This window comes from Salvelinus fontinalis, chromosome 22 (genome assembly GCF_029448725.1).
Source record: "Salvelinus fontinalis isolate EN_2023a chromosome 22, ASM2944872v1, whole genome shotgun sequence".
Lineage (NCBI taxonomy): Eukaryota > Metazoa > Chordata > Actinopteri > Salmoniformes > Salmonidae > Salvelinus > Salvelinus fontinalis.
This window is the reverse complement of record NC_074686.1, coordinates 10,892,334-10,916,948: the sequence shown is the minus strand read 5'-3', so window position 1 is coordinate 10,916,948 and position 24,615 is coordinate 10,892,334. Positions and strand designations below refer to the sequence as shown.

The following is a 24,615-nucleotide window of genomic DNA, read 5'->3' as shown; positions in this document are numbered from 1 at the left end:
ATAGGATTCTTAAAGTCATGACAATAGCTAATTTCTCCTGCTAAAAGTTTTCTGTGTCTCCCCTTAACCTCAAGCCTCCCCCAGTTTTAGAGGTTGAGGTTAGCTCAACTGTTAGCACAGAACACGAGGGCAGGGTTTTGATCAATTTCAGCTGAGGTCAAAGGCTCTGGTTTGTGTCTTGGGGCACAGGTTGCCAAACAAACTATTCAGGGTGCACATGTTCAGCTGCCCTCACCCTCCTCAGCACAAATGCAGTTTATTTTTATTTTTTATCTCTCTGTACGCTACCACTTTGATTTCTCCGTCTGTGGCGTTTTCCAATTTCAGAGGATGCATTTCGGGCACCCACAAAGAACTTTCCAGCAGCTTTCCATTTTAGATCACATACCAACCTGTGGGCTAATTTTCAAAGGCATGATGTATAGACTCCCTACTAGGGCCTGTTATCTGAATCATGGGTCCACCCTGAACACTGATGACACTATCAGTGCCACCCAATGTGTTCAGAATTCCCTTTCCAACAATTCCTCCTTGTACCAAACTCCCCCAGACCATGACATTGGCTGGCTTCAACTCTTAACAGCCGTGCGTTGGGGCCAACCGCCTGATATCCGAGTCTGGCTGGGGTGCCCTGCTCGGGGAATCATTTCCTCTTGCACTCAGTAAGCGTGTTCAAGGGAGCGAGGGGGGAAAAAATCATCCCGAGCAGCTGTGCTGAAAGCCTGTGCTAAACACAATCAGGAAGTCGACGGGAAAGGCAGCATGTTTCTGTCAGGGAGAGGGCAAACGCCACGGCAAATTGAAAGGCCTCTGGAACTTCAAACGAGGACGGTCCTGCCCCCCCCCCCCCCCCCCGAATCCAGATGGCAGTTAACTGCGTTAGACTTGGCCCGGGCCGCACATGGAAAGAGGCCTCCGTTTCTGTATATATTATGTTAACTAGTGGCGGTTTAGCGAGGAAAAAGAGGACCATGCTGTATAAAACGGATCTAATTCACTTAGGAAAGACAACTAGCTGGTTGGATTCCAGCACAAACGTAACCGATCCAAAAGATACTGACCTGCTAATTGCCCCAATTTCCCCTCGTTCTCTTCATTTTTGGGCTGATATGTACTTTTCATGACCAAAAGTATGTGGACGCCTGCTCATCAAACATCTCATTCCAAAATAATGGGCATTATTATGGAGTTGGGTCCCCCCTGCTGCTATAACAGCCCCAACTCTTCTGGGAAGGATTTCCACTAGATGTTGGAACTTGCTTCCATTCAGCCACAAGAGCATTAGTGAGGTTGGGCACTGATTGTGGGCGATTAGTCCTGGCTAACAGTCGGCATTCCAATTCATCCCAAAGGTGTTCGATGGAGTTCAGGTCAGGGCTCTGTGCACGCCAGTCAAGTTCTTCCAAACCGATCTCGACAAACCATTTCTGTATGGACCTCGCTTTGTGCATGGGGGCATTGTCATGCTGAAACAGGAAAGGGCCTTCCCCAAACTGTTGCCACAAAGTTGGAAGCACAGAATCATCTAGAATGTCATTGTATGCTGTAACATTAAGATTTCCCCTCACTGGAACTTAGGGGCCTATTCCAAACCATGAAAAACAGCCCCAGACCATTTTTCCTCCTCCACCAAACTTTACAGTTGGCACTATGCATTAGGGCAGGTAGCATTCTCCTGGCATCCGCCAAACCCAAATTTGTTAGTTGGACTGCCAGATGGTGAAGCGTGATTCATCACTCCAGAGAATGCGTTTCCACTGCTTCAGAGTCCAATTTCAGCGAGCTTTACAACACTCCAGCCGACCCTTGGCCTTGCGCATGGTGATGTTAGGTTTGTGTGTGGCTGCTCGGACATGGAAACTCATTTCATTAAGCTCCCGACTAATAGTTATTGTGCTGACATTGCTTCCAGAGGCAGGTTGGAATTTTGTAGTGAATGTTGCAACTGAGAACAGACTATTTTTACACACTGCGTGCTTCAGCACTCGGCGGTCCCGTTCTGCGAGCTTGTGTTGCCTACCGCTTTGCGGCCGAACTGTAGTTGCTCCAAGACATTTCAGCTTCACAATAACAGCACTTACTGTTGACCAGGCAGCTCTAGTAGGGCAGAAATTTGACAAACTGACTTGTTGGATAGGTGGCATTCTATGACTGTGCCGCATTGAAAGTCACTGAGCTCTTCAGTAAGGTCATTCTACTGCCAATGTTTGTCTATGGAGATTGCATGGCTGTGTGCTCAATTTTAGCAACGGGTGTCTGAAATTTGAAGGGGTGTCCACATACGTTTGTGTATAAATAGTGTAGCTGTCCTCCTGGGGAAGCTACACTCAATATAGGAATTCCTTCACTTACATCTTTGCAACTGACCTACGCAATCAATGAAGTGCCGAACTGACGGAAATAAAACAAGACAGGGAGTCCATTCAGTGGCAGAATTTCCCACCTCTGAGCTCAGTGTTTATCTGGGCTGTGGTTCCTGAAGGAGTCTGGCTTTTTAGTAGAACGATGGTAAAGCTGACCGCTACTGTTCTCTGATATAAACAACCTCGGAGGAATCGGACTCCTCTCGAACAGGACTACTGAAAACCTCTTAATGAGTTTGGATAAGGATTCATGTGGATGTGTCGCCTCTTGGCATGCTCAAGCCCTCTCTAATTTGCTCGCTCTCTTTTCTTTACTTTTGTTCCCCACAGGTACTCAGTCAGTTGGAAGGAAGAATTCAGCCCATACCACCTCCATCTCGGAACCATTCGGAATCTTGTCCTGTGCTCTGATTTGGATTTCTACTCAATCTTCTGGTTTGGATGTTCGCTCTGTACCGGTTTGGCTCATCGAATCCCACCGCCTTTGTTGGATGATTCAGAAGCTGAGGTAAGAGTGATTCTTCGTCCTCCTCTTTTTGTGTTTCTAACAGATAACTTTAAAATTATGGAGAATGACCGAGAGAACGCTAATGTGATGGAAATCTGAGGAGATGCTGAAAGAATAGGCCCACAAATGGAGACTTGAGGCTCAGTGGACCAGAGGCCTCTGGGTTTCTTTGTACAAATGTGTCCTGTGACAGCCAGATTAATGAGTCCCAGTGCGAAGCTGGCAAAGTTGTTTGATGCGGCCACCCAATAACGTGTGTTTTGATAAAAATGCTTGTCTCAACAAGCCTCTTTTCTCCTGTTGTTGGGTTGAAGTTGTGCTGCGTCTCCGAAGTTGCCTCAGGGCGAGGATCCCACGGGAAAGGCTCTGACCTGTTTGAGTGACCGCATGGAACCCATCCAGCAACATTTGTTGGTTGAGCAGGGACGCTTATCTAAGGCATCACATTTCAGATCACATTTTTCTGCACGTTAGCCGTTTAGGCTGTGGGGGATTTCAACTGATGTGAACCGTGTTAGCCAGGTGAAGTACCTCTCAGGTGCGGTGTGTGGTCACATCAAGTCAAGCAACAATTCCCATATTGCAACCGTAAACTGTTCTAAATCTGTTACGGGTCGTTCCATTTCAATCACCTTTTGACCGAACCCCTTTTAGATTTGAAAACTTTCTATACATATTTGCACATGTTAGAAGTGGTCAGAAAGTGAATGTTTGGACCTGAATGCCAAAACATTTAGGTGAGAGAGTTGCTCAGAGTTGACTCATTTAGCATACCCCACCCTACCATGAGACCATGTCTTCATCACTGGAAAAGATACATCGTTGAGTTTGAGATAATTTAACAGGGTTGTCAAACTTTGTAATAATTTCTTGAAAAAAAGTTATATTTTTTATCCTTTAACGTCAATTATCTAAATGCGTAAACTAAAAAAATAAAATGTTGTAGCTAACCATGAATATGTTGTAGCTAAGACCGTATTTGACATAATCTGAGGTGATGTACCCGCCATCGGTTGAGACATTTCAATCAGAAATATAATTCATAGAATGAACATATCCCTTCAGGCCACTGCAATTTAGCTGGTACATCATTGACATTTTCATTTAATTGAAATTTTCACATCCAGTTACTACCACAAAATGGCTGCTGGTCCACCCACCATTGAATGTCTATTCTATTATCTATATTTCTATGATTTCAATAGGTTTCCTATTTTAAGTTTGACAGTATAATTTAAAACGACTGATATTCCCGTTCGTCAACAATCTCTGATGTGGACTGCCAACCATCTGTGCTATCATTTAAAAGAGAGTACATTTATCAGCCAAAACATGACACCCACCCTGTATTCAATAGCATGCTCTGTCTCAACCGATGGCGGGCACAACACAAACATCTCAGATTGTCAAATAATGCCAAAAAGCTACAACATATGTGAGAATGAAAAATTATCAGTTTACACGTTTTTACATCATTTACATTAAAGGTTAAACAATCACATTTTTATTACAAAACTTTTTTTAAAGAAATTATTAAATACAGTACTTTGACAACCCTGTCTGGGGGCTTTTAAATGATATCAAACTCTACCGTTTCTCTTTTCCAGTGATGAATACTTGGATGTCTCATGGTAGACTGGGGTATGCAAAATGGCTTTACTTTGAGCACCTCTAACTCCTAAATGTTTTGACATTCACGTCCAAAAAGTGACTGACTACTTGTACCGTGGGCAAATGATGTATAGAAAGTTTCATTCAAATCAAAAAGTGACTGAAATCAAATGGAACTGCAATCCTTTTTGGTGGAATTCGGATTATTCAGAATGTACAAATTGTAGAATGTAGGCCTAATTGCTGTACACTATATGATAATTGTCAAAAAACATAAGAACCAAAGTCACAGGGATCCTTTTTAACGGATTCCTTTGAATCGAACATGCCTAACTAGATGTCTTTTAGACCCATTACTTGTGGCATTTTATAGATGTTCTCTTATCCAGCAGCTCCTCAGGTAATACTCCATTTCCTAATTTCCTCTCACAGATGAAAGGGCTGAAGCATTGTGGCTTTATGCTGTGGAGCTATTACCATCTGGAGCAATTACTGTCAATCGCTGCTGCCTATTTTACAGTTATTAGCACAAAATGTTCCTTTCTCCCCGTGTATTACTTTCCAAATGGGATTCGGATGGACTGCTCATTTCAAGATGTCCGAGGATTTCTTCAGTGGATTTCAGATTTACCTCAGATACTCTACATCATTTGAAGCAAAACTCGGGACAAAACGAAATTGTCTGTCCTACTGTACCTCCATTCGCAAACTTTTGATATTTTACATTTTAGGTAAAAGTATTAATGTGCCCTAAAATACATTAAGTGCCCTATCTATAGGCCATTATAGTGCTAGCTTTTGTGCTTCAGTTGCATTTTTATAGGGACAGACATAATCAAGAACATGACTTTATCACAGCTTAGAGACTGACAGGGGAAGGTCGGGATTGGGGGTACCAATGACTGTATATGAATGGGCAAAGCCATCGATCACGCAAACCATTCATTCTTACGTGAAGACTCGACAGCGCATTGCAGCCAAATTTAAGTCGGTTAAGATGGTGTCTCATGGAGACATAACATGCACAGTTTGTGCGATTTTTAAATAATTGGTTCAAGGACATGCATCTGGTTTGTTCGACGCAATTATTGGTACCATGATTGTCTTCAAAATGTGTATTTGTTTATACATAGATTGTCCACGAAGCTTGCCATTTTCCCATTCACTATAATAGGGGATCCTGTTTCCTGCTAACAATGCCTGCAGTACCGCGGCCGGCCTTGAACTACCATGAGAGGGGGCCATCGTCCTCCCCGAGGGCAGTTAGTTCAAATGCTTTGACCTCCTGTCGCTTATCTCTCCTCCCCTTCTGTTCACACACTGCTCTCGTAATGTGCAAACAGGGAGTGGGGGTTAAGGGGGGGTTGTGCTATGTTGACATTTTCAGACTAGTCATATCCATCAAAAACATAGGGGGTGAAACGTTAGTCCCACCCACTCTGCCCTAATCTGATTTAGCAGGGTCTAGGGAAGATGGAGTGAGTGGGGGGAAGGGAGGATGAGAGGGAGAGGCATGTTCTGCATAGTTTGGGTGACTTGATGCTCACAAGGAAATGGAGAAACACTTCTAAGCCTTTTGAACTTTAGTCAGGGGAAGACGGGCCTAATACCCCTTCTCCCTTAGACATCCATTTTGACCATTACTCAGTGGAGATGGAAGAAACCATTAACCTTATGGTTGTTGCTTGTGATTCTTCAAATGTCAGTCCACAACTCTTTTTTTCCCCCCGGCTTTGTGCGCATTACGTGCATCCTTCTGTTACAGGGGTTTGTAGCGTTGTTGATGATTTTCCAAGACTTTTGAAAGGTGTCCTTTTGAGTGACTTAGTTGGTAAGATGTGGCTGACTCGGAAAGGAGTGTTTTGGTGAAAATGCAACAAAAACATAATTATTCATTGTTTCTCTAACAAGTTACTTGTTTAGATGGGTTGGAAGTGTAATTGAGGTAAAGGGTCATGTCTGGGAGAGCCTGGTGTCCATGGCAACAAGACTTTTACCATGTCATGTGACCTCACCTGTGAGAAGGGGCTTTGGAGAATTGGGGGATTCTCAGTCTGCGGAGTCAGAGAGGACATTACACTTATTAAAAGCTTGCGTGGGTTTAACCGCAAGTAGTCAAGTTGTTTCCGGTGTGCCGTCTCGTACTTCCTTATCAATTTACCGTTCCTATTTGGTTAAAGTATATGTCTTACCCGAGGAAGCCATCAACCACCCACAGTCTCCATGTTTTTGCTCAGAACTTTTTAAAGCACATGGTGGGTTAAGATCTAAAAGTCTTTAACGGTGGAAGTCTGGTAGAAGAGGGGGTTAAGCTGACAGTTCTGGCTCCCTGGTCAGGGCTGTACTTGGTAAAGGGGAGATAGAAGCTTGAGCTGCGCAGTCCAGTTGTCAGGGAGGGTCTACATCGATCTGTGGATTAAACCAGATCAGAACCCCGCCCCCCCCCTTTTTAAGTGCTATAAGTCCCCCGTCCTTGAGCCCAGAAGGGCAGATGGACTGTTGCCATGTGAAGGTATTTCCCCTCATTTAAATTGGCACTGCAGAGTTGTGGTGGCATAGACCAATGGGGTGAGGGGATACTTGTCCTGATTTAGCCCTTAGAGACTGCCGTGTTTGGTGGAAAGCGGGCTAGGGAGGGATACACGTTTTCTGAGGTATGGATGAAGGTCAAAGGTATGTTACCAGAGCATTGACCAGTTTTACGGTGTCCCAGAACGTTATATTCGGCTAAACCTTACACTATAGAACCCCTTATTTCTTTCATTTGACAAAAAAGAAAGCGGACATGTCTTTGATCCCCCTACAAACCATTTTTAAGAAGCATACTCCATTCCTCAAAGCTAGGACCCTTGATATGAAACGTCAACGATTTTTAAATCTATTAGCAAAAACCCCAAATAACAATTTCCTCAAAGGCACAGAGCGATGGAACCCCACTTTCAGCGCATGTAATCTGATGATTCAGCTGAGAAATTAATCTCCACACCCTATACATCTACTAAATGACTCCAAATATAGCACTATTTTCTGGCTTTTACACCCTCAAGGCAGCTTCCCATTTAATCCTGTGTCACGTACCTTTTGCGTCTTTTAGCGATTTGATTCTAGTTCTTAATGTGCCATGGCATAGTATAGTCTATGGCTCTTAGCTTCCTCCAGTACATATCACAGTGTTGTGCCAGATACTGTATCAAGCACCACAGAGTGCCAGCTAGCACTTTCCCCCCAGTCTGAACATAGCCTAGACCTTCTTGATCCTGTGAACTTTAAGTATTTGGGGGTTTTACTTTGGAGTTTTGGGATGACATTTTAACAGTGGAGGAAAAAGCACCGCAGATATCAAACTACACATGTTGCATTCATTTCAAGAACTCACAAAAACCAAAACTCCATTATTCAACCTGTAAGCTTTTACTATATTTTTGGGATTAGGACGTGATCTTGAACCAATCTCCGTCTCATCTGACTCCTCAGACGTCATCTCATCAGACATCGTCTCGTGTTTTCCTGGTTAGGGGAAATACCTTCACATGGCAACAATGCACCATGACCTCTAATCTATAGTCCTTGTGACCTCACCATCCTTATTCTTGGAAGGTTTTCCCAGACAATTTGACATTTAGTTCCGGTAGTGTTCTCCTCCAATCAGGTAGAGCATGACTAAGACGAGACGAAGCACTGATTGACGTCACCAGCGTAACTTATAGCGTAACCCTTGTTTTGTGACCCATAGGAGCTACAATATCCTCTGGGAATCTCTGCTCTGACACCTGGTGCTCTGCCATCTCTGCCAAGATGTGCCAAGAGTCTCTCTCATGATTTAAGACATGCCAGCAGTGCCCTGGCTAAGCCTATACAATATTCACACTCTACAGTTAACATGATTGGATTAGCATGTTTGGATCATGGCACAAAATGGCTGATGTCCAAACCTTGGTTCGTGCATATACAGTTCTCTCTTGAACCTTGCCCAATGCCCAAACAAGAAATATCATAGGTCTGCCGAATGGCTGATTGTTGATAAAGCATCTCAATTTAGCATTTGCAAATTACACAACATCAAGCAGTTGACTAAGACAAATTTGACTTCCAAGATTTCCAAGAAAAGCGGGTTCATGGATAGCCCTGCTCTATTACCTGATCTCAGCCCTACTGTCCTGCTCCCCCTATAGCTTTTAGTTTCAGTTCTTTTAATTGAATACAGCTATTCTGTTTCCTGAGCACAAGAGATTGCGTGTTCATTAAAGAAATCCTGATTAGAATGAAAGAGTGATTACGGTGGGGTGGCCATTACTCCCCACGTGAAAGCTCCCTCCTGCTCATTTGTCTAATGGAAGACTGCTTAGAGCTCCCCCAAAAGCCATTAATTAGCTTAAGTGGACCCTCAGGGTTCCGGACACTCTTACTCCCCCCTCCAGGAATGTGAGTGACCACATTGCTCGTTGTCTAGTTGCTCTCCTTTGGCTCTAATGTTGTCTGTTAATAATAGGTACAGTAGGGAGGTATAGTAATTTCAGTTGTGTTTTGTCTCCTTAGACTGTAGGTGCCCACAGGCGTGTGTCGAGAGAGAGACACACATTCATGAGGGACTTTACTTAATTGTATTGTCTTTAACATGAAACAATTGACATTTACTATGACCGAGCTTATTAAAAGCAGTTTCAGAGGAGTTTCTCTCAGTATGTCCCATATGACACGGCACGATAGCACCAAACAAATGTGAGATACTGTGCCATATCTCTTTGGATAATTCATATCTAAACATCCCTTATCTGTCTGTGTCCTGAGGGCCAACACTTCTGGGCTTCATTCCTCAGTGTCTCAGCGCACAAAACTTCGACAGATGCAGGTTGAATGCAATTAGTGAAATAATTAACATACAAATAATGATAGCAAGCTTTCCTGGGGATATTTCTCAAGCTAATTGACATTCAAGGCAGAAATGAGGGTCTCCTACCTTCCCCTTCTGCATGCCTACACAATCCACTTGGCTACCATTTGTGAGGTCATATAATATTCCCATGTCTCAAGGACAATAGAAGTGTATTGGCTCTGTGTGTGTTTCGTTTAACAACGGATGCCTGCACACATACCGGTCGTGCATAGGTCGGACGCGCGCAATAGGGGCCCTGTTGGCCCTTCGCAATAGGCCAATAGGGGCAATAGGGGCCTGTTGGCTCTGACTGTGCAGTTTTAGCCGCCCAGTTTGCAGTGTTAAACCATCGTGAGTCTTCTGGGAATGCTTGCGAAACTGATCAAACCGACCAGGCCGGGGTTTGAAAAAAAATCCTTTTTAGTTGTTCATTTTATCTTGAAATCTAAAGTCACAACCTAAATTGGAGACGACATCTTTAAATAGTCGAGCATGTTATTACTACTAACCTCGTGAAAGTGACAAACCGACACGTTTACATTTTTATATATATATATCTTTTAAACGTATCAAAGGAGTGCCTTTTGATTTTACGGCCTGCACGTGAGCTTAGCTCGCCAACGACATCGCCTGCACGTGAGCTTAGCTCGCCAACGACATCGCCTGCACGTGAGCTTAGCTCGCCAACGACATCGCCTGCACGTGAGCTTAGCTCGCCAACGACATCGCTTAGCTAGCCAACGACATTGCCTGCACGTGAGCTTAGCTAGCCAACGACATTGCCTGCACGTGAGCTTAGCTCGCCAACGACATTGCCTGCACGTGAGCTTAGCTCGCCAATGGCATCGCTTAGCTAGCCAACAACATCGCCTGCACGTGAGCTTAGCTCGCCAACGGCATCGCTTAGCTCGCCAACGGCATCGCTTAGCTCGCCAACGGCATCGCTTAGCTCGCCAACGGCATCGCTTAGCTCGCCAACGGCATCGCTTAGCTCGCCAACGACATCGCTTAGCTCGCCAACGACATCGTTTAGCTCGCCAACGACACCGCCTAGCTCGCCAACGACATTGCCTGCACGTGAGCTTAGCTATCCAACGACATTGCCTGCACGTGAGCTTAGCTAGCCAACGACATTGCCTGCACGTGAGCTTAGCTAGCCAACGACATTGCCTGCACGTGAGCTTAGCTAGCCAACGACATTGCCTGCACGTGAGCTTAGCTAGCCAACGACATTGCCTGCACGTGAGCTTAGCTAGCCAACGACATTGCCTGCACGTGAGCTTAGCTAGCCAACGACATTGCCTGCACGTGAGCTTAGCTAGCCAACGACAAAGCCTGCACGTGAGCTTTTGCAGCGGCTAATGGGGATCCTAATAATAAATACCCAAAGTATGATCGGGGATTTCTATTGGAGAAGCAGGTTCTGCCCATCTTCATACTGTACTGTCTTTGGTTAAACTGTGGAACATTGTTACTGAACATCCACACTCACCTATTCTACAGCATCAGGGAACCTGTGCTGTTCGCTCGCTATGCGTGTGGCTGGAACACATAAATCTTCATCTTCCTTCACAGTAGGGCCACCTTAGTTGTCTCTGTGTGTGTGTGTGTGTCTCTGTGTGTGTGTGTCTCTGTGTGTGTGTGTCTCTGTGTGTGTGTGTCTCTGTGTGTGTGTGTCTCTGTGTGTGTGTGCATATCTCTCTGTGTGTCTGTCTGTGTGATTGTCTCGGAGTGAATGTCTGCACCTTTGCGAGTGGAGCTGAAAGGACAGAGGGGAGGGGGAGGTAGAGAGGAAGGGGGTGGTGTGGTGTTTTGGACAGGCACTGTGTTGGTGATTTACTGGGTTGAGCAGAACACAGCGAGAGCCCGTTTGTCCTTGTCACCTCCAAAGATCGTCGCTGTACCCCCACTCCCCTCCCACCTCCCCATTTCACCTGTTCAGTGCCTCTTTTCAGAGAGTACCTCTTCCCTGCTCTTTCATTCTTCTCCATTTCTTCATCCCCCTCTCTCATCGAAGAGGCCTCTTTAGCTCTCCTTTATTTCCTCCTTTCCCTCGTGACGTCTGTTTATCTTCCAAGTTGGTTCTCCTGACAATAATGCCTCTTCCTTGACCTTTTTTGCTCCTCTTCATCTTTGGGTTCATTCTTAACTCTCTCGCTCTCTCGCTCTCGTGCTCTCTCGCGCTCTCTTTCCCCCCCCCCGGTCCAGTCTGACAGACCATCATGACAGGTGTGTTTTTGTTAATTCCTTCTTGTCAGCTCACGGTCAGGAAGACATCTTGTCTAAACCAAGTCACCCATCCCTCACACAAACTAACATGTGAATGCACACATTCACTGTACTGTATGTATGCACTTGGAATGGATAGTAGCTTCCCATGCGCTTCCATTGGAGTCACATGCATCACATCAGACATCTCAACAAGGATGTCAGAGTGAACCAGCGCGGTACGTGGTCTGTAATATGATCTTCATCGATACAACGCAGGAATCCTGTGGTAGGCGTCACTGTGGTTGCATAGATGGATTCCAGACACGGTGCTTGTCTCCTCTATGGTAGAGATTGGAGAATAACATTTAAAAAAAAAAACTAGGACACGTCTTCAAAAAGCATCTCCGAGTGTTGATCTAGGATCAGATCCCTCCTGTCTATCTCACTCATCATTATGATCTAAATGGCATGACTGATCCCTGCTGCTCTGAGAACTGTTGTAAGGCTTGCTGGTATTGACAAAAATCCGTACATTAAAGTGACTATGATGTTTTAGTGCATTATACGACAACATTAATGAGCATATAATATGCCCATGAATTATGGTATCAATACATAAATGTGCCTTGGACAATCTCCAGGTGCCACACCTTCTAATTTGGAAGCTATTGAACTCGTGGCTTTGGATGCAGTGTGTGAGAAGAGCATTTAGTTCACCCCTGCAGAAATGTGCCAATACCGTGCTGAAAACTGATGATATGCATATTGCATCAGCCGTTATGCAAAGACAATAGCATTTTAAATCACCCAGCCGTAGAACATACTGTCGTCTTTGGCAATCAAAATAATACTCACACTGGTCACACTGACCATATCACCACCAATGTTGATTGATTCTATTGTTTCAAGTCTGCAAACTCTCTGAAAGTCTACCGTCTTTCCTCTCGGACTGATGTCTACGTGGTGTAATGCTGAGGGGGCGGTTGGGGATTGGTGGTGGGAGGAAGGTTCGGATGTGTGATAGCATTACACACATGGTAGGTGGCAGCTAAGAAAACAGGTGCTGTCCACAGATTCACCGTTGTTGGTCACGGTTCATTCATTTATCCATATCACGATAAATGGACTGAATTATAATGATACGTTTAATGATATTAATGTGCACCATAGTATTTTAAATATATATATATATATATATATTACACTTTAAACTACTACTACTTTGAATGTTGTAGCTATCCATTGTCCTATTTAACAATTACCCATGTTGGCAAACTTCACATTTCTCTTGTAGGATCCTTTTAGAGGATTTTATCGTCATGAACGGTATCAGCAAAATGTCCATGGTAAGTGGTCGGTTTGGTCGTTGTCGATCATTTTTGGTTTATAGAAACAGCTCTACCAGGAAGTGCAGCGTGTTTTATGGAATGGTGGGAACAAAAGGACTTTGCTCTTGCCTACTGTCTGTAGGATTGCAGAGCAGTGAGGACAGGTGAAAGTGTGTGGTCTGCGTGTGCTTGAAGAATTTGAGTGTGGTTACAGTGTCTGGAGTGGTTACGCTCGCATGAATGCGCACGAAGACACACACACACAGTGCCCAACAAAAACTAGGCTATAGCCCAGTCGCCTCTGGGGAAGAAATAAATAATAACATTTTAATTGCTGGACTGTTCTGGGAATGAGTCTGAGAACCAACCATAACAACCCCTAGCTGTTGGGTCAGATACTTCCTCCCTTCCTGGTCCCTCCTCCAACGGTCTCTGCGTGTGAAACCGAGACAAAACTAACCAAATATGGCTGTCCATCCCAGCCTGGTCTCTGCAGCTGTGACAAAAAAAAATCAAAAGTCTCCCGCTACGATGCGACGACGCAGAGGCGCATTTAGCCTTCCCTCACAGGGGCCGTTTCATAAACTTTTAAAAAGCACTTAAGAAACAAAGCTTCAAAAATAAAAACTCAGAGAGTGCTAAGCTGGCAAAAGTTGCTGTGCTTTGAACACGAGAGAGAGCCATCAAAAGCTTGCTGCTGAGGCTCCCTACCAAGCACCCTAAACGTATCCTTCAGCAGAATTAGTACCCTCTCTTCTTCTTCATAGGGGATGTGAGGACTGTCGATTATTTTAATTTTTTTGGGGGGGGGGCAGCCTTGTAAACCGGTGAGGGGGATAGGGAGTGGGAACCACCATGCCCACCCCCAATTAATCTGCCCTCAATCCGCTATTTGAGATAATGGCCATCCAGATACCCAGCAATCCCCTCTCTCGTGTTCCTGAGGATCTGAGGGTAAAGAACAAACAAAACACAGATAGTCAACAACAAACATGCTGCTCGTAGGGTTTTTCTCCAGTTTCGTCGACCAGCCCTTTATCAGCTTTCACAGTTGGGTGTTAGCTGCACATTCCTGAGTAAAAACATTAAAAAGGACACTATTTCTGGAACGGTTATAGTCCTGCCTCTTGTCTGTTGGGTATTTCTGGATGTATTTACCCATTTTGCGTTTGGAGAATATTTTTTAAATGTAATCTGTCAGTTCCATGCCAATAAATGGTAGGGTGGGGCACCAAAACTGACAGCACCCTCGCCTGTTGTCAACGGACTGGACTCGAGTCAAGACCAAGCCTGCATCCCCTGTGTTTCCGAGTTTTAAGTGGAGCCACTCTCTTCAAACACAAAACTACATCGCTGAAATGCTAGTTAAGCGCCGTGTGCATTCCTTTTATGTGGCCCGGGGACTGCCAGGCACTGTGACGTTTTTTATTTGTATTATTCATATGTGTCCCCTCAAGCTGTCTGTCAATTATTAATGGTGGGGGTTAACAGACATTTTTTTGGGCCCGTACCATCAAGCGGGGCAGCTTAACAAACGTGTGTGTGCGTGCGTGGGACTGTGTGTGTACATGTAGTGAGCCTGTGTATATTTGGGTGATTGCTGCCTGCCTGTCAGGAAAATCTTCTCTCTGGTGTTTAAAAAAAAATCCACACGTCAGTGTCCGGCGCTGTCGTGATGTGTGTTTCTGATCCATTCTCCCCTCTATAATGAAGCTTCTGTATTCAGACCAACATTCATAAATACAGGTACAAATTGCTTGTGTAGACTCTCACAGGCTTTGTCACACAAACACACACCTGCATTCTCTCGGTCACTGTCTCTCACACACACACACACTCACACACACACACACACACACACACACACACACACACACACACACACACACACACTCAAATTCTCTCATTCTCTCTCCCTCTGTCTCTCACACAGACCGACACATAAACACACACGCGCGCACACAGTGTGAGAATTCAGATTCAGCCCTCATTATGCCTGCATGAATAAGTAAAACTGGATCAATGGCCGTGGGACGACTGGCTTTGGATCACAGGGGGCCAACTACATAATGGGACTATTTGAATATGGCGTTGAGAGACCACTTAGAGGACACCCTGTGGACCCACACGCCATCCTGTGACAGTCTGAGCTGAGGTTCTGAAGAATGCCCCATGGCTGTGTGTCGGTTAGGGCTGATTTAATGATAAAGCTTTTTGTCATTTGAACTCGTGATTGTATAGATTTGAGTCCCTGGCCTGTGCAATGAGTCTCAATGTTGATTGCAGTCGCCACCCTGTCCATCGATCACTCCCTTTCTCTTCCTCACTGTTCTTCCCCACTCTCTCTCCCTACTCTCGCTCTTTCTTTCTCCGTTCCTCTCTTCTCCCTTTGTCATCATATGATCATTCTTTGGGGCTCTGCCTCACTCTCTGCCCTCCATACTCCTTTCTCTGCCCCCACCCCCTCGCTAATTGACTTTTAATGACCGTTTTACATCATGTTTTGATATTCAAATTAGCCGTGTCAGCCGGGGTAGAGCGCAGGTCTTTTATTCCAGCCCTCGTCTCTCCCCCTTTCCTTTTTTTTTTAAACGGGGGTTGTTACATGAGCACGTCATTATTAATTGCATGTTAATGTGTCTGTTTATCTTCAGAGAGGCAGGAGTGCTGAAACGGCCTCGCTGAAACGGGCACGCACATGCAAGCGAGTCGATAGTTTTAATATTTTGTTCTTAACGGCCTCGTGGGAGAGCAACAGCAAGCGGCAACTCGAGTTCAAAGCAAAAATCTCCAGAATTAGCTAACTGCCTGCATTTCAAACTAACTTTTGCTGTCAAACTTTTGTCTGATCAGAAACCAGATAGAGAAAATGCATGTTAGGTGTAAGCATTTATGACAAGTTGGGGTTTCGGTTGAGAAAACAGAGTAACTCACAGTATATTAAAATACAGTATAGCCTATGATACAGAATAAGAACGTAAATGCTTGTTTCAACACTTTATTTTGGTGTTGAAGGTTAGTTGGTTAAAGGATGTATTATTAGACAGCTGCTAGCATACTGGTTTAAACATGCTGGTTTACACATGCTGGCCAGTCAGCTGATCTCCCATTATCAAGACTTCTCTCGTGACTCATAATAGTGTATAGGCGAGCCTCGCTGAGAGGAGAACTTCAGCTCTTTGATGGCCTGAATAGAGACGCTTCCACCGTATTTGTTAGTTAGCATTGCTCGTTGACGTGGCATAACATGTTATTACATTATATTGCAGTTTAGGCCACTGACTGTACAAAACATTAGGAACACCTACATTCGGAACACCTACTTTGTCTTGCCCATTCACCCTCTGAATGGCACACACACAATCCATGTCTCAAGGCTTACAAATCCTTCTTTAACCTGTCTCCTCCCCTTCATCTACACTGATTTGAAGTGGGTTTAACAAGTGAAATCAATACGGGACCATATCTTTTACTTGGAATCCCCTGGTCAGTCTGGCACGGAAAGAGCAGGTGTTCCTAATGTTTTGTACACTCAGTGTATATCCAGAATGAGACACTTTTCGACCATTGAAAGTGACTTGAGACAAAAAAGCTGAGAGAGACTTTTTTTCATTCCTGTGAGTTTGTAGTGTTTGATGGTTGAAAGAAGCTGCATGGAGAGAGTGGTCTGAGAGAAACACTGTGCAGTAGTTTGGAATGACCAGGGGGTACAGTTAAAGCTTGTTGTGGCTGGCTACAGCGTGGGAGGGAGGCTCAGTCATTGAAAGAGACCAGAGAAAAGAGGGGGAGAGCAAAAGAAGATGGTTGAAAGAAACTTGAGGGAAAGAATATAGTGCACGATTTATAATTCAGAGGTTTCTGGATCGGAGGAGATATGGGTGGGAAGTTGTTTAGAGAGGCCAGTGGGAGCGAGGCATGGTAGACTGGCTAGAGGGAGGGATGTGAGACTGTGGCTGGAGGGAGGGATGTGAGACTATGGCTGGAGGGAGGGATGCGAGACTGTGGCTGGAGGGAGAGATGCGGGACTGTGGCTGGAGGGAGAGATGCGGGACTGTGGCTGGAGGGAGAGATGCGGGACTGTGGCTGGAGGGAGAGATGCTAGACTGTGGCTGGAGGGAGAGATGCGAGACTGTGGCTGGAGGGAGAGATGCTAGACTGTGGCTGGAGGGAGGGATGCGAGACTGTGGCTGGAGGGAGGGATGCGAGACTGTGGCTGGAGGGAGGGATGCGAGACTGTGGCTGGAGGGAGGGATGCGAGACTGTGGCTGGAGGGAGGGATGCGAGACTGTGGCTGGAGGGAGGGATGCGAGACTGTGGCTGGAGGGAGGGATGCGAGACTGTGGCTGGAGGGAGGGATGCGAGACTGTGGCTGGAGGGAGGGATGCGAGACTGTGGCTGGAGGGAGGGATGCGAGACTGTGGCTGGAGGGAGGGATGCGAGACTGTGGCTGGAGGGAGGGAGGCTAGTCTGTGGCTGGAGGGAGGGAGGCGAGACTGTGGCTGGAGGGAGGGAGGCGAGACTGTGGCTGGAGGGAGGGATGCGAGGGATTTCTTATAGAAAGTTTTTATCTCCTTTTAGCTTGCAGCCTCTGAAGTGTTAGTTTTTTTTTTTTATCCCTTGGCTTTGTTGGGTGTGGCCATGTCACTAGATGGGATGGGAGGGATGTTACCCAGTTGCCACGAGCAACCCTGGAGTCGGTAGAGTTCTGTGTGGCAATGCCCTTGGGCTTAGATCAGGAAATAGGGGTGAGGGCTAAGTGTATGGAAGGTGAATAAGGGTAATTTACGAATCCCCATTGAGATATAATATATTTTATTCTGGGGATGCCCCACTTTCTCTCTCTCACACGCACACACAGAGAAGAAAAATAAATTAAACAAGTATGAAAGTTTAAAGACTGCAGGTGAGTCTATTCTGAAGATGGTTGTTTTACCCATAGAAATTGTTTTTCCCAGTTAGCTAAATGGTTAGTTGGGGACCCAGAGGTAGGGTGACTACATTTAAAATACCCAAATACGGGACAACAGGATGACAGTTCCAGCTAAACTTGGAGGACAGTTGCCTATAACTACTTGTGCATCATGCCAACTAAAGTTTGGTGGAGGAGGAATAATGGTCTGGGACTGTTTTTCATTGTTCGGCGCTAGGCCCCTTAGTTCCAGTGAAGAAAAAATCCTAACGCTATAGCATACAATGACATTCTAGACGATTCTGTGCTTCCAACTTTGTGGCAACAGTTTGGGGATGAATTGGTACTCCGACTGCGAGCTAGGACTAATCAAACAACATCAGTGCCCGACCTCACTAATGCTCTTGTGGCTGAATGGAAGCAAGTTCCTGTAGCAATGTTCCAACATCTAGTGGAAAGCCTTCCACAGAAGAGTGGAGGCTGTTATAGCAGTAAAGAGGGGACCAAACTCCATATTAATGGCCATAATTTTGGAATGAGGTGTTTGATGAGCAGTCCACATACTTTTGGTCATGCAGTGTATATTGAATTTGCAACTAATGAGCATGGAGAGCCTCACAAGTTTGAAATGACCTTCTCTTTCAGTCTAATACTGCTATTTACTTACTTTTGTATCTATTCATCAGAAGCACACTTTTTGTAAGTAGTTATAGGCAACTATCCTCCAAGTCTAGCTGGAATTTAGCCCAAAAGTATTTGAGAAATGTGATTGGTTGACGATCGGCCTATGACATCGGCCTACTGTACATCTCCTCCAACAACGATTGGAGAAGTGTTCAACATCACCAGTACCACATCCTTCTGTTCTATATCTATTCATAAGTGCAACGTGACTGCAATGTTGGAATGTCATACGTTTTTTTCCAAATTTGTGGTGTTCGAATTTGTTGATAAAAGGCTGTACATGATTGTTTGCTTGCGGGACAAAGGGACAAAATGCGGGACTGTCCCGCACAATCCGCGACCTGGTCACCCTACCTAAAGGTAACGATATGTCTTTAGGTCTCAGACAAAGTGACCTCACACTGAACGTTTCACAAAACCTCTACCAGACATCTGTTAAACATACAACTGGCAAGACCTCCCTTTTGTCCCTGCAGCTCGTCTTTCCTTCTCTCGTTTTACTCTGGCTCGCGTGGCTAGGTCCCTCCATTGTGGGAACTGCCATGCTTGTCCAGGGGCTGTTCTCATTCCCCATAGGCACGAGTGTGTCCGTGTGTGCGTCCTTTTTGTTTACTCTTCTGACACTTCAAGCGTTGGGGCTGGGGCCGCCATAAGGGTTGGACATGTCTCATTAGCGTAATGCCTTTTCTGTTGGAGGGTCATTATAGTGGACATTGATCAGTGGTACTCTGTAATGGGAGCCATTTGAGTAGCCTTTTCATTAATTGGGGGTTATTTAAAGAGAGAGGGTCAGGAATGGCTTGACTTTGTAGATGTTGCCATAACCACTGATCTAGGATCCGATAATCCTACCCGCAATCTTAACCTAAACTATTAGGACACGAAAATGTATCTGACCCTGTATCAGTAATTAGGGGTAACTTTTTAAATGTATTTTACATGTTTAGAAATAGGAAGGCGTCAAGGCTGTCCTCTCTCTAACACTTTGGCTGGAGGGAGGGATGCTAGACTGTGGCTGGAGGGAGGGATGCTAGACTGTGGCTGGAGGGAGGGATGCTAGACTGTGGCTGGAGGGAGGGATGCTAGACTGTGGCTGGAGGGAGGGATGCTAGACTGTGGCTGGAGGGAGGGATGCTAGACTGTGGCTGGAGGGAGGGATGCTAGACTGTGGCTGGAGGGAGGGATGCTAGACTGTGGCTGGAGGGAGGGATGCTAGACTGTGGCTGGAGGGAGGGATGCTAGACTGTGGCTGGAGGGAGGGATGCTAGACTGTGGCTGGAGGGAGGGATGCTAGACTGTGGCTGGAGGGAGGGATGCGAGACTGTGGCTGGAGGGAGGGATGCGAGACTGTGGCTGGAGGGAGGGATGCGAGACTGTGGCTGGAGGGAGGGATGCGAGACTGTGGCTGGAGGGAGGGATGCGAGACTGTGGCTGGAGGGAGGGATGCGAGACTGTGGCTGGAGGGAGGGATGCGAGACTGTGGCTGGAGGGAGGGATGCGAGACTGTGGCTGGAGGGAGGGATGCGAGACTGTGGCTGGAGGGAGGGATGCGAGACTGTGGCTGGAGGGAGGGATGCGAGACTGTGGCTGGAGGGAGGGATGCGAGACTGTGGCTGGAGGGAGGGATGCGAGACTGTGGCTGGAGGGAGGGATGCGAGACTGTGGCTGGAGGGAGGGATGCGAGACTGTGGCTGGAGGGAGGGATGCGAGACTGTGGCTGGAGGGAGGGATGCGAGACTGTGGCTGGAGGGAGGGATGCGAGACTGTGGCTGGAGGGAGGGATGCGAGACTGTGGCTGGAGGGAGGGATGCGAGACTGTGGCTGGAGGGAGGGATGCGAGACTGTGGCTGGAGGGAGGGATGCGAGACTGTGGCTGGAGGGAGGGATGCGAGACTGTGGCTGGAGGGAGGGATGCGAGACTGTGGCTGGAGGGAGGGAGGCTAGTCTGTGGCTGGAGGGAGGGAGGCGAGACTGTGGCTGGAGGGAGGGAGGCGAGACTGTGGCTGGAGGGAGGGAGGCGAGACTGTGGCTGGAGGGAGGGAGGCGAGACTGTGGCTGGAGGGAGGGAGGCGAGACTGTGGCTGGAGGGAGGGAGGCGAGACTGTGGCTGGAGGGAGGGAGGCGAGACTGTGGCTGGAGGGAGGGAGGCGAGACTGTGGCTGGAGGGAGGGATGCTAGTCTGTGGCTGGAGGGAGGGATGCTAGTCTGTGGCTGGAGGGAGGGATGCTAGTCTGTGGCTGGAGGGAGGGATGCTAGTCTGTGGCTGGAGGGAGGGATGCTAGTCTGTGGCTGGAGGGAGGGATGCTAGTCTGTGGCTGGAGGGAGGGATGCTAGTCTGTGGCTGGAGGGAGGGATGCTAGTCTGTGGCTGGAGGGAGGGATGCTAGTCTGTGGCTGGAGGGAGGGATGCTAGTCTGTGGCTGGAGGGAGGGATGCTAGTCTGTGGCTGGAGGGAGGGATGCTAGTCTGTGGCTGGAGGGAGGGAGGGAGGGATGCTAGTCTGTGGCTGGAGGGAGGGAGGGAGGGATGCTAGACTGTGGCTGGAGGGAGGGAGGGAGGGATGCTAGACTGTGGCTGGAGGGAGGGAGGGAGGGATGCTAGACTGTGGCTGGAGGGAGGGAGGGAGGGATGCTAGACTGTGGCTGGAGGGAGGGAGGGAGGGATGCTAGACTGTGGCTGGAGGGAGGGAGGGAGGGATGCTAGACTGTGGCTGGAGGGAGGGAGGGAGGGATGCTAGACTGTGGCTGGAGGGAGGGAGGGAGGGATGCTAGACTGTGGCTGGAGGGAGGGAGGGAGGGATGCTAGACTGTGGCTGGAGGGAGGGAGGGAGGGATGCTAGACTGTGGCTGGAGGGAGGGAGGGAGGGATGCTAGACTGTGGCTGGAGGGAGGGAGGGAGGGATGCTAGACTGTGGCTGGAGGGAGGGAGGGAGGGATGCTAGACTGTGGCTGGAGGGAGGGAGGGAGGGATGCTAGACTGTGGCTGGAGGGAGGGAGGGAGGGATGCTAGACTGTGGCTGGAGGGAGGGAGGGAGGGATGCTAGACTGTGGCTGGAGGGAGGGAGGGAGGGATGCTAGACTGTGGCTGGAGGGAGGGAGGGAGGGATGCTAGACTGTGGCTGGAGGGAGGGAGGGAGGGATGCTAGACTGTGGCTGGAGGGAGGGAGGGAGGGATGCTAGACTGTGGCTGGAGGGAGGGAGGGAGGGATGCTAGACTGTGGCTGGAGGGAGGGAGGGAGGGATGCTAGACTGTGGCTGGAGGGAGGGAGGGAGGGATGCTAGACTGTGGCTGGAGGGAGGGAGGGAGGGATGCTAGACTGTGGCTGGAGGGAGGGAGGGAGGGATGCTAGACTGTGGCTGGAGGGAGGGAGGGAGGGATGCTAGACTGTGGCTGGAGGGAGGGAGGGAGGGATGCTAGACTGTGGCTGGAGGGAGGGAGGGAGGGATGCTAGACTGTGGCTGGAGGGAGGGAGGGAGGGATGCTAGACTGTGGCTGGAGGGAGGGAGGGAGGGATGCTAGACTGTGGCTGGAGGGAGGGAGGGAGGGATGCTAGACTGTGGCTGGAGGGAGGGAGGGAGGGATGCTAGACTGTGGCTGGAGGGAGGGAGGGAGGGATGCTAGACTGTGGCTGGAGGGAGGGAGGGAGGGATGCTAGACTGTGGCTGGAGGGAGGGAGGGAGGGATGCTAGACTGTGGCTGGAGGGAGGGAGGGAGGGATGCTAGACTGTGGCTGGAGGGAGGGAGGGAGGGATGCTAGACTGTGGCTGGAGGGAGGGAGGGAGGGATGCTAGACTGTGGCTGGAGGGAGGGAGGGAGGGATGCTAGACTGTGGCTGGAGGGAGGGAGGGAGGGATGCTAGACTGTGGCTGGAGGGAGGGAGGGAGGGATGCTAGACTGTGGCTGGAGGGAGGGAGGGATGCTAGACTGTGGCTGGAGGGAGGGAGGGATGCTAGACTGTGGCTGGAGGGAGGGAGGGATGCTAGACTGTGGCTGGAGGGAGGGAGGGATGCTAGACTGTGGCTGGAGGGAGGGATGCGAGACTGTGGCTGGAGGGAGGGATGCGAGACTGTGGCTGGAGGGAGGGATGATGTTTAGAAATAGGAAGGCGTCAAGGCTGTCCTGTCTCTAACACTTTGCTGAGCAAACTCCGAGGTTTTGCTTTGTCTATCTGTAATCGGTGTCAGTTCAGTGTGCACTGGAGATACCATACATTACACTGCATCTGTTGTGCCCCAAGTATTTCCACTAAACGCGGTCTCTGAAAGCAGCCTAGCCAGTTGTACCAACCACAGCAATGTGGTTTACCCCCTGATCAGTGTCGGTGTGTTTTTGAACCAGCGACGTGACCAATGGATGGACATGTGAATGCACAAGAATAAACAGTACAAAGTCCTACCAGTTAAATCTTTGTTTTCATGTGAATGTCTATACAGTATGAGGGAATTCTTTCTCTTGACTAATTTGGAATATTCTTTTTTTCCCCCATGAATCTTGGACTGAACTCTCCTCTGGCCCTGGTGTCTTGGTTCACAGGTATGTTAAAAATCCTCTCTACTTCACTTTCTGTATTATTAGTTTCTTTTAGCATTCTGTGTGTCTGGCATGGTGTGTAAGGGTGGCATTTGCATGTTCTCCAGACACACTTGCCAGGGGGCCGCGCTCACATAGTCCCCACGAGGGGAGTCTTGCGGAGAAGGAGTACAGGGTGCACGTGGGAGCAGGTTCTCAATGGAGGGGGTGTGGCTCAGCAGCTTTTGCAGTAGCAGCTACCCACAAACCCTGTAAGCTATTAAGTTCTCTGCGCTACGGATCCCTTTTACGGGATACCTTTCCTAAGCAACCGCTAGAATTGCAGGGCGCCAAATGCAAAAATATTACCAAAAATATTTATAATCATGCAATCACAAGTGAAATATACCAAAACTCAGCTTAGTTTGTTGTTAATCCACCTATCGTGTCAGATTTTGAAAATATATTTTACAGCAAAAGAAATCCAAGCTTTTGTGAGTGTAGCTTTCAATGCTACAACAAATTAGCATGGTCACAAAAGTCAGAAAAGCAATAAAATTAATCGCATACCTTAGATAATCTTCGGATGTTTGCACTCACAAGACTCCCAGTTACACAATAAATGTTCTTCTTGTTCGATAAATATTACTTTTATAACAAAAAAACGCCATTTGAGTTGTGCGTTATGCTGAGAACTACAGCCTCGTTCCGGTCCTGAAAGGAAGATGAAAATTTCCAAACGTATCAGATTAAAAGATATTACTAAAAATATTTATAATCATGCAATCACAAGTGAAATATACCAAAACACAGTTTAGCTTGTTGTTAATCCACCTATCGTGTCAGATTTTGAATATATATACTTTACAGCAAAAGAAATCCAAGCTTTTGTGATTGTAGCTTTCAATGCTACAACAGCTAGCCTTATATTAGCTTGGTTAGCTTGGTCACGAAAGTCAGAAAAGCAATGAAATGAATCGCTTACCTTTGATAATCTTCGGATGTTTCCACTCACGAGACTCCCAGTTACACAACAAATGTTCTTTTTGTTCGATAAATATTACTTTTATCACAAAAAAACGCCATTTGGGTTGCGCATTATGTTCAGAAAATCAAAGCCGTGTTCCGTTCGACAAATTCCAAAAAATATCCGTAATGGTCGTAGAAACATGTCAAATGTTTTTTATAATCAATCCTCAGGTTGTTTTTAACAAACATAATCGATAATATTTCACCCGGACCATAACCTATTCATTAAGAGACAAAAGGAAAATGGGGTGCCCCCCTCTCGCGCGCAGGAAATATTCAGAGGACACCTGGCTACTTTTGAAAAAACTCGCTAATTTTTCAAAATAAAAGCCTGAAACTATGTCTAAAGCCTGGTCACAGCCTGAGGAAGCCATTGGAAAAGGAATCTGTTTGATACCCCTTTAAATGGACGTTAGGCGGGCCAGGGAACACTTAAAAAAAATATATATATATATCACTCCCGGTTACATTTTCTCAGGTTTTCGCTTGCAGAATAAGTATTGTTATACTCACGGACAATATTTTGACAGTTTTGGAAACTTTGGAGTGTTTTCTATCCTAATCTGTAAATTATATGCATATTCTACGATC

The 24,615-nt window shown here is 47.1% G+C and overlaps 1 protein-coding gene across 2 annotated transcripts in view; it reads left to right on the top strand.

Annotated features, from left to right (window-relative positions):
• LOC129819786 (semaphorin-6D-like) overlaps positions 1-24,615 on the top strand; it is a 103,465-nt gene that overhangs the window by 15,717 nt on the left and 63,133 nt on the right. For both annotated transcript variants that reach the window (XM_055876379.1, XM_055876378.1), the window contains exon 2: positions 2,694-2,871. The gene's annotated coding sequence lies outside the window, so the exon portion shown is untranslated. The remainder of the gene's footprint in view (positions 1-2,693; positions 2,872-24,615) is intronic.